Source organism: Schistocerca serialis, chromosome 2 (genome assembly GCF_023864345.2).
Source record: "Schistocerca serialis cubense isolate TAMUIC-IGC-003099 chromosome 2, iqSchSeri2.2, whole genome shotgun sequence".
Lineage (NCBI taxonomy): Eukaryota > Metazoa > Arthropoda > Insecta > Orthoptera > Acrididae > Schistocerca > Schistocerca serialis.
In genome coordinates this window covers 709,648,099-709,662,163 of record NC_064639.1, presented here as the reverse complement: position 1 = coordinate 709,662,163, position 14,065 = coordinate 709,648,099, and the positions used below count along the sequence as shown (strand labels likewise).

The 14,065-nt window shown below is 36.2% G+C and overlaps 1 protein-coding gene across 2 annotated transcripts in view; it reads left to right on the top strand.

Annotated features, from left to right (window-relative positions):
* LOC126457889 (UPF0193 protein EVG1) overlaps positions 1–14,065 on the top strand; it is a 188,031-nt gene that overhangs the window by 59,736 nt on the left and 114,230 nt on the right. The window lies entirely within an intron of this gene.

The window sequence follows — 14,065 nt, the reverse complement described above, 5'->3', positions numbered from 1 at the left end:
TGCAGTGAGTAAATTGTTAAACCCTCCACATACAAATCATACTATGGTTTTCATACCTACAACAGATGCAGAAGTGTCAAACCTAATAAAACGACTTAAAATTAAACACTCTTCTGGCTTGGATGGTGTTACATCACATCTCATAAAGGAATGCAGAGAATGTATATTAAAACCATTGACACACATGCTGAATGCTGCGATAGAAGAAGGTATATTTCCAGATTCACTGAAAGTAAGTAAAGTGAAGCCAATATTTAAGAAAGGGAACAGGGATGAATTAGGAAATTACAGGCCAATATCATTGATCTCAACATTTGCTAAAATCTATGAAATGATAATAAAGAATAGAATTGTAAGTTTTATAACAAAGTACAGTATACTGCATTCATCACAACATGGTTTCAGAGAAGGGAAGTCAACAAAAACAGCATCAACAGATATAATTGAGCACATTCTTAATTTACTTGACAGGCAGCAAAAGACTTGTGGGGTTTTTATGGACCTATGTAAGGCATTTGATTGTGTGAACCACTCAAAATTAATGGTGAAATTATATCAGTATGGAATTAGAGGAAAATGCTATGACATACTTAAATCATACATTACAAATAGGAAACAATGCACAGAAATCAGACATACTAGTGGGGGAAATATAACAAACTACATATCAGAATTACAAACAGTTAAACACGGTGTGCCGCAAGGATCTGTGCTTGGGCCAATACTATTTATACTCTATGTAAATGACTTCCCTAGCTATATAAATCAGAAACTTATAATGTATGCTGATGACACAACAATCATTTGCACAGCTGACACAAAGGAGGAGCTTGAGAAGGAAGCACTCCTGACTATTGAAAATGCAAATAAATATTTAACACAAAACAACCTGTTTATGAATCAGTCTAAAACAATGAATGTAGTATTTCAGACCAAGCATAGTGAAAATTATAATATAAATGTTAATATAAATGGAAAGACTATTAAAGAAGTAACCAGCACAAATTTTCTAGGAACTATAATAGACAAACATTTGGCATGGGGGGAGCACATAGATGCACTATGTAAAAAGATAAACAAACAGATCTTCATCATGCATAAAACAGCTAAGACTGTGGATGATAAAGTCCTCAGATCAATGTATTATGGACTTGTGTTCCCACATTTGTCTTATTCAGTTCATATATGGGGAAATGCACAAGCTGGCTACCTAAAAAGAATATTCACAATTCAGAAAAGGGCAGTGAGATGCATTGCAAAAATACCACCAAGACAGACCTGTAGGCAAGCTTTTGTACACTATAATATTATGACAGTATATTCACTGTATATATACCAAAGCATAATGGTGGTAAGGTCAAGTGATAAACACCTCCTAAATAAAGATGTACACAAACACGGTACAAGAGGAAATGAAAATTACTACATGATAAACAGAAATCTAAAACTGTCTATGACTGCCCCAGAAGAAGCAGGCAAAAGGTTTTTTAATAAACTCCCCAAAATCATTAAAAAAGAAACAGATCTAAAATGTTTTAAAAATCATTTGAAACTATATCTCACAGAGAAATGTATATACAGTTTGAGTGAATACTAAGATGGTGTTTAAATATATCATTACTGAAATGTACCTGTAAAAATTATCATTTCTGTATGTTTTTTTTTATTTGTGTGTACGTATAATGTGAAACATGTAAAACCTTTGTATGATTATGGACTATTTCTGTTTAATCATTTGTTTCATTTATATATATATTGAAATCAAGTTTGATGTTAATAGGCTATTGTATGACACACCCAATACTCTCAGCTGGATTTTCAGCTGGAGTCCATGGGCAAAGAATAAATAAATAAATAAATAAATAAATAAATAAATAAATGACTGATTGGATTGAGTTTCTTTGTGAAATCTAAAAATATGCCTGCAGTTTCCTTTTCTTCATCTAGATAGCTACAGATTTTATGCAAAAACTCTGTCACAACTGGTGTGGTGATGTGATCTCAATTTTTTTCTGTGAATAAATTGTTTTTACTGAAAGACATCCTTACTTGTGCTAACATCATTGATTCAAAAATTTTAATAGGTTTTTTTCATGAAATTTTCAGCTGAAGATATATGTTTCAAAAAACTCATGACATCGAACTGCATTAACTGGATTTTATTAGCACTAGCAGTTTCAGCTGTAAGTCATCATCTGGTACAAAAATCACAAATGAAAAGTTTTAAGTGATTTTCATACCAGATGATGTCTTATGGGCGAAACTGGTAGCACTAAGAAAATCCAGTTAACGCAGGTCGGTGACATAAGTTTTTTGAAATCAAAAACCTTACTGAATATGGGGATCATGGTATTGGTCCATAGCCTAATGCTTCTTCCTTAGATTATTTTTATGTAGTGCTATGGCTGTGCTTCCTTTCAGTGCAATAAAGTGTGTAATTTGCTTACCCAAAATATGCAATGATGTGTTTAATTGTTAAGTGGATATATGTCTGGAATGATGGTGCCAGCCAGGGCAATAAAATTCTTGTTAAGAAGATAGCAAACAGTGTTTTGGTATTGTCTCAGCTGACCATCATGTCTGATATTTATTGCTTTCCCTTTTTTGTTAGTTCATATTTTATGGTATTTTGTTAACTAGGTTCCAGGAAGCATGGTTTACATTTGCTGACTGCACTACTGATTCACTGTGAACTTGTTTTCTAAGATATAGGAGTTCTTATTTGAGACTTTGCTTGGCACTGTACGAGTGTTCATGCCAATGAAGTGCAGCTTCTTGCTGTCAGGCTCTGTTGCTGGTCAGATGACAACACTGCAGAGACTCAAAAAAATCATCCCACTATGATTTCCAAGCTGCTAAAAGAATGTCTGTAATGGTTCATGACTTTATTTATGAAACATACATTAAATTATAAACCACCACAATATTCGTTGGATAACTTGGATATATTTCCCAAGCTGAGGAAACATCATAACGGAACTAATTCTAAATTTTACATCAAATTCTCAATGTATATTTCAATTGTTGACAAGTCCATGGCAAAAACTTTTCCAATGGAGGCTCCATGATGTGGCACATGCCACTGAAGGCTCCAAGGGCACATTGTATGAGGACGTAAGCACTTTGTAAGATCTTGTGCCACTGCACGATGTCCTAGAAGTACCTCTAACATAAAATTACTACCAAATGAAAACAGCTTCACATTAATATTTTAATTAACAACCAACAATTACGTTTTGGCCTAATGTAGTCTGAAACATCTGTGCTTGCTCAATCATACAAGACAGTTGAGGGTACAATACTATGCAAATGCTCATCTTGTTTAAAAAAAAACAAATCTGCACAAATGACTTGTACAGTGCATTGTGGTCATGGATATCCCATCTGTGGTAGCTGGTAGTTTTAACCTAACACTTTTTCCCCATTGATTTGGAATCAAGTGCATTGTTTATGTTTTAATTGGACAGCAACAGTCTTCTGCTAGTATTTCTTCTCCTACCTTCTAAATTTCACGGTAAGCTTTCATGCTTAACTTGTGGGAGTAACATTCACAGAAGTAAGGAAATTGCAGAGAAATGGCTTAGCCACAACCTGTGGAAATGCCCACAGAACGAACTTTCACTCTACAGCAGAATGTGCACTGATTTGAGATTTCTTGACAGCTTAAAATTACGTACTGTACCAAAACTTGGACATTGAATCTTTGTCTTTCATGGGCAAGTGCTTTACAATTGTTCTATCCAAGCATGACTCACAACCTGCCCTCACAGCCCTAATTCTGCCAGTACGTTTTCTCCTACCTGTCAAGCTTCACAAAAATTCCCCTGCATATCTTGTGATGATATATCAGCGTAATTGATGTTTGCAGGTAGCTGATATATGTGTGTGAGTTGCCAATCTATCAATCCATTATCTGTCACGGCATTGTGACAGCAGACAACCACTAGTAGTTCACTGTCTACAATTTTCACACAGATGTACTGCAGATAAAAGTCTCTCATATCAAGTTTGATGATGACTGGCTTCCCTGAGTTTGTATTATCCATCTGCATGTTGAGCGATTAACAACCAGACCAGTTCATTACTTCTGGGTCTGTGTTGACTGCAGCCATGTGCTCGTGCAGAATCCATACTGGTTTTAGGTGGCTTAATGAGACCATCACACTTTTCCATTGAGCAAAATTTTGAATGTGTGTGTGTCCCATTTTAAAACTTCATCTGGGCCTGAGTTGGGTGGCTGTAAATTTATCCAGATCATATCATCCTGGGGCATTACAATTCACAATTACTCAGTGCCTTGTGCATGAAAACTTTTTGGTTCGAATACGAGATAGATGGTGTCACCTGTGTATGTTTGACATGGCTCTTTGCCTGCTGGACTAGTGCTGGTAAGTCTGCTGTTCAAGGGCTGGGTCAGTAGAACAAACTCTGCTTGGAGTGTAAGTGATTCTCTATATTGGATTTCTGCTAGTGGTCTACTTAAGTCTTTCTTGAGTGTTGTATGAAAACCTAGTAGCACACAAGGCAAAGCTTCCATCCACAATCCTCCGTGGTACATGAGGTTGTGTATGATGACCAATTTCGCTACACTGCCATTCCGGACAAACTTGTGCCTAGGCTTCACATTCTACGTTCAGCCAAATGAGATGTTTGGTGATGAGCCATACTGTTGGGGTGAGCCTCAGGTATTGTAGGTAGTGTAATTGCTCAAAAATCATGCAGCACGTGGTTGTGGGTACTAGCGGTCAAAATGTGTTCTGAGATGCATAGTATTTGGACATTAGTCCCAGCGACTGCCTGCTGCTCTATGCAAAGATTGATGAAATCACTGATAAGTAAGTCCATAATGGTCACATCATGGTTCTCCTTTTCCACTACTATGTTGTAGTGTAGCTATACAGAAAAAAACATTGATTCTTGACAGGCAGTGTGTATCATGTGGTCAGTACTATGTAGATGATGGACATCTATCGTATATTGTGCAACAAGATCAAGGTGACACAAGTGACAAGTACTAATGTCTTTGAGGTGTGCCTTGTGGTGTCTGCAAGTGGCTTGTGATCTGTACAGATAACAATATGTCTTCCTCCAACATTTTCTCTAAAATATCTAACTCCACTGTAGACAGTGAGTAATTCACAATCAAATGCAAAGCCATGAGTGTTTTTGGGTGGAAACAAAGTGGTTGTGCTTCACCTACAACAACTTGTAAGATCACTCCCATGACTGAATCACTAGTGTCAGATGGTGCTGTGAGCTCTGCATCAGGAGAGAGTGGTCTAAAGTGCCCACCTTTTCCAGGCAATCTTTGGTTAGTTTGAACACTTCTTGCATCTTGTGAATCCCTTCTAATTTTTTTCCTTGCATATTCGACCTGGTGAAAACGTCAGTGAGGGAGGACTTGTATTGTTACCATGTGTGGCAGGTGATGTCAATAAAAATTTACAATGCATAGAAAGCATTGTAGGTCACAGTAATTCTTTGGAGATGGTAGTTGTTTTGTAAGCATCTGAGATTGGTTGATTTGGGGGAGGGCACCAAACAGCAAGGTCACTGGTCCCATTGGATTAGGGGAAGTTGGGGAAGGAAGTCAGCCATGCAATTTCAGAGGAACCATCCTGGCATTTGCCTGATGTGATTTAGGGAAATCATGGAGAACCTAAATCAGGTTGGCCAGATGAGGGTTTGAACCACCGTCCTCCAGAATGTGAGTCCAGTGTGCTAACCACTGTGCCACCTCGCTTGATCAAGCATCTGAGAAAGGTCAGTCCAGCTTTCTGCAGCTGCAATTTATCCTCATTAACGACCTTGCCCTTGTCCTGCAGGGCAGTAAGAACTTGTACAGAATGCTATTTATGGTGCTATCGGGTGGCAAAAATTGTTAGTATGCCATACATATAAGCATAACAAAAGTCAAATTTGAAGAGAACTCTGTCAATGAACTGTTTCCAAGTTTGAGCTACTTTCTTTAGTCCATGTCACCATCATGCACTTTTAACACAGATCTGAGCAGTTCGGCACATGCGGCATTCAACTGAGATCTAGTGTTGTGTAATGTGTTATTTTCCACAGCATTGATGAATTGTCTGTGCTGTAACACAGTGAATATTCTGTCCACCAGGCAGAGCTCCTTCTCTAGTGGCTCTGCCTCATGAGAAGTCATGGCGAGTTGTAGCTGCAGTGAGAATTCAACAGTTCATAGAGTCCATAATGCAGCATATGGCATGAGGTTTGTGTTGACTAGTTTCTATAGCCCATGCCACAGGTGGGACAACATCTTGTTGGTGAGGTGTTCATCCTAGATTGTTTTACTTGTTGTTCTGGGGTGGCTGGAAAGTGTTTGGGTAATGCAGATTTTGCCTCTTCATATTTATTTTATTTGGGTGGTGTAAAGACGACATCACTAATGTCAGCCTTCTCTGCCAAGTGACAAATTAATGTCACAAATGGAATGCTTTCATCCAAATTCCCAATGAAGTAAACACAGATTTTACTGTCATGAACCGAAGTGCTGATTGAAACTTGCTGTGAGGACGGAGCATGAATCATGCTTGAGTACCTCAGTTGGCAGAGCACTTGTCCGCAAAAGGCAAAGGTCCCAAGTTCGAGTCTCGGTCTGGCACACAGTTTTACTCTGGCATGAAGTTTCATATCAACGCACACTCCGCTGCAGAGTGAAAATCTCATTCTGAAGGTGCTGATTGTTCTGGCTGGAATGGCAGCAACTTGGGTTTGTGACAAAGCAGGTTTGGCCCCCACCATCCTACTCTGATTTTACACTATTAATTACAGTAGCTAGGATGTATACCAGTTTTTTCTTCTTTTGCTGTTGTTCTTCCCAAAAATGTTGATACTAGGATCCGTTATCTGAGCACACATTACATTAATTTACAAACTAATGTAAATTAACTTCTCTTGTTAAAACTATTTATTCAGATTATACAATTCATTGTTCTGAATGTTTTTTATTAATTAGTTTTGCTGGTAACAATGTATTTCAAAAGTTACTGTATTTCAAAGTTTCCGATCTAGATGGCATCCATAAAAATCTAGTGAGCTAATAAATAGATTCAGAAAAGAAGATTATCTCTAAACTGTGGACCAATTGTTGCTCATTTCCAAGACAAGTTTATTTTGGTTCAAGCCTAATTAATTCAGAAGATATAATTAATTAAATATTTCAGCCATCCCAAACTTTCAGCTTATATTGTGACCAAACCATTATAAATTCCTGGAATATGTTAACATGCTATTGATGGACTAAATTTTTTGAACCCAACGATACTAGTAACAAATATGTAATTGCCACCGTTAAAAATTGTGTAATTTTTAATATCCAAATTTTTCTAATCAAACTGATCCTGTATCTAAAAGTCAGAAGTTCCCACAGCGTAAGCATGAATTGGTTCTGAATATATTTTAACAGTTACTGCTCGCATCAGTAATTTGATAAACAAAGGCTGACAGTCATTATTACATTTTTTTAAAAGGAATAATCTGACATATCGAAATTTCAAATAATAATCATATAATGAAAATCACATAACATTCTAGTGTGCGTCTATATTATAAGGACGAAATGTGTGCAATTCTGTAATTATGCTTCTCAATTTTCTTGGAGTTAATTCTTGATCAGTATGTAACTCGCTGTGAGACTTCAGTAGTCTCTACACTGTGTGATCTGATGTTGTTGTTTGAACTAGCCTTGGGATTATTCAAGGATATCAGCAATGACTATTAGAATCAGTGATGGAATTAACAAGTAGCATTTGTAAACATGCCACTGTACCTTAAACTATTATCATCATTCTGTGTGCCTTGTAGACAATTTGTTGATCTGCTGCAGGAAAAATTACTTTGTGTGACAATTAGTGCACGATTCTCAGCCTTTTTGCGGTATATATTTTAAAGTTATCTATTAAATGTGAATACAAGGAGACCTGCGTACACATTTTTTGGTCTGTCATGAGGCGTGGTCTTAAGCAATGAAAATCAAACTCCATAAATAAATATGCACAAGGATTTCCTGTGAACATTTGAAAAGTACTGCTAGAGTTCTCTTTTATTAAGAGATACAATCCTATCATGAACATTTTCAACTGAAGGACCAGTGGCGCAACTACTGAGAAGCAGTCTTATACTTCAGGTAAGTCCCCCTAGTATACTTGCAGGTTGTGTGCCAAAGCACTGAACTGAAGTATGACTGGGTTGTGGTTGTACTGCTGCTGTCGTGAAAAATGGTATAATTGACAAAGTACCACTGGGCACCCATGGCGTGGTTGCGAATGTGGTAATTGCACATGGGAGTGCATGGTCTGTTGCAATCTGCCATACATGTCAGTCATATTTCCTAATAGCATTCACAACACGGCTGGTGCAGTTGGTGTAGGAGTCACTTTATTGTTCATATTTAGTCTGACCTGTCCTTCTGAATCATGAAATAATGCACTTGATGCTGAATCTTGTACAAAGTCCTACAGTAGACTACACATTGGTGGCCGTTGTTATGACATTCCAGATCATACATTGTTATGAGAAGCAACTCCCATAGGTGTATTTAGTTTGTATTTGAGCACTAGTTGACAGTTATTACACTGATAATGGACATCAGTCATGCCAATCATTGAGGTACGATCTCAAGGGGCTGGTGATGCTGTGTAACAATACTGCTTTATTGCTCATAGCCTGATGCACAAGACATCCACAGGGTGCAAGACTATAAACTGAACAAACTTCTCTGGAGTCCACCCAGATATTGCCACGTGTGTTGTCTGGTCAGAGGCATTACTCATGTTGGTGTCCCCATAAGTACTCAGTATTATACAGTTCATAATTGAAATTTACCTTATTCCCTTATGCTTTGCACTCTGTACAGTCTCACTATATTTTATGCTATGTTATTCATGAAGTGCATGTTTTCAAAAAACATTCAAATTTACTGCACACAAATTTAATTTTAGTGTTGTTGATCCTATTAAAATATTTTTATTAAATTTGGTCCTGCAATGTCTTCTTTCTCAAAGGTTTAAGTTGTTGCAATTTTCTGGTTGAACCTTTATTTTCCCTCCAAATAAAAAGAGTCCACAGCTTCATTAATGTATGGATTTGATTTAATTAATCAGTTTTTAGAGTGCTCAAACAGTCCTGAACTCAACAACAACTGAATCTACTGCAGTCTTCCTGTGCTTCAGCATACGTGGTGCCCAAATAGTTTACGGTACTTTTGGAACAAATGCAGCAATTTTAAACTACAGTTTTTAAAATGGTTCAAATGGCTCTAAGCACTGTGGGACTTAACATCTGAGGTCATCAGTCCCCTTATAGTTTTTAAAATGCTATTTCAATTTTCACAGGCCTAATATTACTTTCACATGATGGAAAATGACTTTCCATTTGATAAAAGTATTTGATCACAAATTCACAAAATTATACCTTTTATTTTCTGCAAATATATTTTAACTACTACTACTACTACTACTACTACTTCTACCACTACTATTACTACTAGCTCTGGTACTATTATCGTGGAGAATCTTTCTCTTTACGTCTAATAAATGTTGCTTAATATTATGTAGATGTTAATGTGACAGTTTTGTATTATAAGCTAAGCCAAATATTTTCAATTTATTTAGGAAAATTCAAATTAATTGTATTTCCCCCCAGATACTCATAGTTTATAAAATTTCATGAGAATCAATTTTGTAGCAAAGCTGTCTCTTCTTTAATAACATTCTATTTTAACTTCCGCAACTGAATTGTTAAGGCTAATTACATTTGCAAACTGATTATCACATCACAATATACTTCTGTGTCTAGTTTTGGAATGAATTTTACCAAATCCAGCAGATTTTTTTTGATAAAGTTGAAAATGTGTAACTTTCAGTAATGTAACCCTTATAACTGTGTTCATGTTTCATATAGCTGTAATGGTCAACTTGAAACTAATTTCATCAGGCATTTGAGTTGACAATCTAAAATCCTCACACTATAGCTTTAGTTATTGCCTGCTGATCTGCACTTTTTGATTTATGACTAATCTGATTTCCTGTAATGTCTGAATTACAGATGCCAGTGTTTGCAGAAATAGTTATCTGGAGAGGGAGAAAGATGATGACTGTTACCTTAAAAATCAAATTATTTCGTGAATTATAGAACCATTCATTAAGCCTCTCAGATATTTAAACATAAATTTATTACATTTTTATTGACTATAGGATACAGTAATCTTTCACCAAAGTATTAATGAGAGATGTAAAAAATAATTTTGTCTGAGGTCATCTAGAAGAAATAACACGTGGACAAACAGGAGAAATGGAGATAGCAACATGAACAACACATTTAAAATGGAAACTCTTTGTTCCTGCCAAAATGAAGAACCCATTCAAGCATCACTTCTGTTTTGATTTATTGGAAGATCTAGATTGCAGTGGCCTCCCATATGTTGTTACAAATGATAATATTTTCTTGAAAAATATATGATAGTAAAACTGTATTATATGCCATGTTCAAAGTAATGAAAAGTAAATTATGATGGCAATATTTTATGCATGCAAGAAATGGACATATGTCACAAGCACTGGATGGGATTAAATTCAAACCAAACACTACCCTCAAAAATGTGGTTGGCAATTCGAAACCTTTTTGAGTGGCCGAGCATTCAGTAGGACTTCTGATTTGATTTGATTTGATTTGATTTATTATTGTTCCTGTAGATCATACAATTCGTACAGCAAAGCACATCATGATATAGGACAAGTGAATTTGAAAAATTATGTTAAGATGGTATACGACGAGAGATGACAGTAGTGGCACATAACTCACATAGCAGATGAGAGATGACGGTGGTGCATACTGCACATAGCAGAATACATATAAGAGATACAGACAGAATATGAGTAACAAACAATAATTAAATTATCTTACTAAGTAGAAGTACCTAAACGTGAATATACAGCTTATTACAAGTAACTAAAATGCTGTGGTACATAGTCCACATAGCAGAATACATATATGAGATACAGACAGAATATAGATAAGATACAATAATTAAATTATCTTACTAAGTGGAAACATCTACAACTGAATAAACAGCTTATTGCAAGTAATTAAAATTTTGTTTTAAGAAAGTCATGTATGGAATAGAAACAGTGATTTAGTAGCAATTCCTTTAATTTAATTCTCATTATTTTGCTTGTTTTTATGTCTGTTGGGAGGTGGTTGCATATTTTAATGCCCATACATTTAACCCCATTTGCATATAATTTTGTGTTGTGGGCTATAATTTGTAACTGTGTTTTGTTTCTGGTGCCGTGTGTGACGGTCTGCATTTCTGTCGAGGGCGTCCAAGTGCTGTACTGTAAAACAAGCTAGTTCCAATATATAGAGGCATGGCAGTGGCAGGATTTTTAGCTGTTTAAATAGTAGTTTACAGTGTTCAGTTCTTTTTTTACATTTCATTATTCTTACTACTTGTTTTTGTAACTTGAAAATTGTGGGAGAATCATAGCTCTTTTCCCAGAAGATTAGGCCATAGCTCAAGACAGACTCAAACAGGGCATGATACACCAGCTTCAAAGTATGTACACTGGCTGTGTCTTTTAATGATTGTAATAGACAGCAGGTTTTACTAAGCTTTTGTGACAATGACTCAATATGTGGTTTCCAATTTAGTGTGTTACTGATGGTCTGATGGTAAGTCCAAGAAATTTGGTGTCCTGCCTGTTCATAATGTCATCTTTGCCGATAACTATAACAGCATTGAAGGGGGTTAGATTCTGTCTAGCATGGAAGTTCATACTTACAGTTTTTTGAGTATTTATGAGTAGTCTATTTGCTTCGAACCACGATTGTAAATGGCGAGTAGTTTCATTAACTGCATCTTGCAATGTGTCACCTCTACTGGTTATCAGGATATTTGTGTCGTCCGCATACAGAAAGGAGCAGGCATTTGGTATGTGTTCTGGGAGATCATTTATGAACAATATGAAAAGAACAGGGTCAAGGACAGATCTCTGAGGGACGCCATTTGTTGTATGTAGTATATCTGACCTGCAGTGTCTGAATGTCTCTGATTTTCTTATTTCTACATATTACTTTCTTTGACTAAGGTAGCTATGGAACCAATTGTGGGCTACACCTCTAATCCCATACTTATGGAGTTTCATAAGCAGCAGCTTGTGTTCGACCATGTCAAAGGCCTTGGACTGATCGAGAAATATACTGACAGCAGGTTGTTTATGGTCAACAAAACTTGAGCACTTTTCTAGAAACGCATACAAAGCATGTTTGGTGGACCTATTTTTCCTAAATCTGTATTGGGAAGATGTGATTATGTTGTTAGAATTTAAACATATTTCTAATCTAGTTAATATACAGTATTCAAGTATTTTTGAGAAGACAGATAGTATAGCAATTGGCCTATAGTTTGTCATGTCCATTTTCTCTCCCTTCTTGTAGAGAGGTATAAGTTTAGCAAGTTTTAGCTGGTTTTCTCTAGAAATGAGGTATTTATGATATTTGGCAGGGGTCCACAGATGTAATTTGAACACTTGTGAAGTAAGAAGCAGGGTATCAGATCATGCCCTGCAGAATAAATCTTTTTGACTCTTTTTTTAATAATGTCTTCAATTTATACGGTGTTGTAGGAGATAGGAAAAAGGAGTTCAGAGGAGTATTATTTTTGAGACAAGAGTGTGCAGTGTTTGGAGAGCTAGTCAGGAGATTTGTGGGAGGAGAGTGAACAGTATTTGAAGAATTGGTTAGGAGATTTGTGGAAATTTCTGAAAAATAGCTGTTGAATTTATTGGCAATTTTATGTGCATTTTCAGTCTTTTGTCCTTCTATATTTAATGTTATTTTATCCTCTACCCTTAACTTTCTACCAGTCTGTTCATTTACTATACCCCAGATGGTCTTACATGTGTTGGAAGAGCACCTAATTGTTTTATCATTATGAGCTTTTTTAGCCCATTTGATAACTCTCCTGTATGTGTTTTTGTAATTTTTATAGTATACCTTGAACTCTTTGGATTTGCCACTGTCCAGTGCTAAGTCTGTGCAGCAGCCTCATCTTTTCTGATGAAGTTTTAATACCTTTTGTGACCCAAGCATTCTGTTATTTGTTAGTGGTGGTCTTTGTTTTCTCTGGGAAATGGCAATTAAAGTAATATTCAAATATCTGCAGAAAATTGTCATAATTTTCATTTGTTGTTGAGGAAGTAAATACACTTTGCCAGTCTTCTTTCTCTAAGCTAAGTACAAAGTTGTTTATGTTGCTACCACTATAACTTCTACATTTAATAACTGTTTCTCCTGTTGGGAGTACATTGAGTAGTGGATTAAAATATATTGTTAGTGCACTGTGATATGAAAAACCAAAAAAATGGTTCAAATGGCTCTGAGCACTATGGGACTCAACTTCTGAGGTCATTAGTCCCCTAGGACTTAGAACCAGTTAAACCTAACTAACCTAAGGACATCACACATATCCATGCCCGAGGCAGGATTCGAGCCTGCGACCGTAGTGGTCTCGCGGTTCCTGACTGCAGTGCCTAGAACCGCACGGGTGAAAAACCAACATCTATAATTTTTACAGTGCAATTAGTGTTAGTAGCAACCTGATCAAGACAGCTGTTTAATCTCGTAGGACATATAACTTTCATATTTAAGTTGAATGACATCATTAAATTTACTAATGGGGACTTTTGAGCAGATTCTTCAAGGAAATCAATGTTGAGATCACCACATATTATTATATTTTTTGAGTTGTTGTGACAAGCTTTCTCTAGAAATAGTGCAAAGTTTCTGAGGAAGACTGAAAAGTTACCACTAGGTGATCTATATACACACAATATATACATATGTAGATTGGCAAGTACTACCCCAGCTATTTCGATGTCTTTGTCTAAGGAATACACTTCACAGGGATGGAAAGGTTCACAGCTAATGCTATTTCTTATGTATATACAAGTTCCACCACCTTTGTAATTTTTCCTAGAATTGTGGTGGACTAATCTGAAGTTTTGAATATACTGATAAGGTAATTCTGACTCTTTTAGCCAGTGTT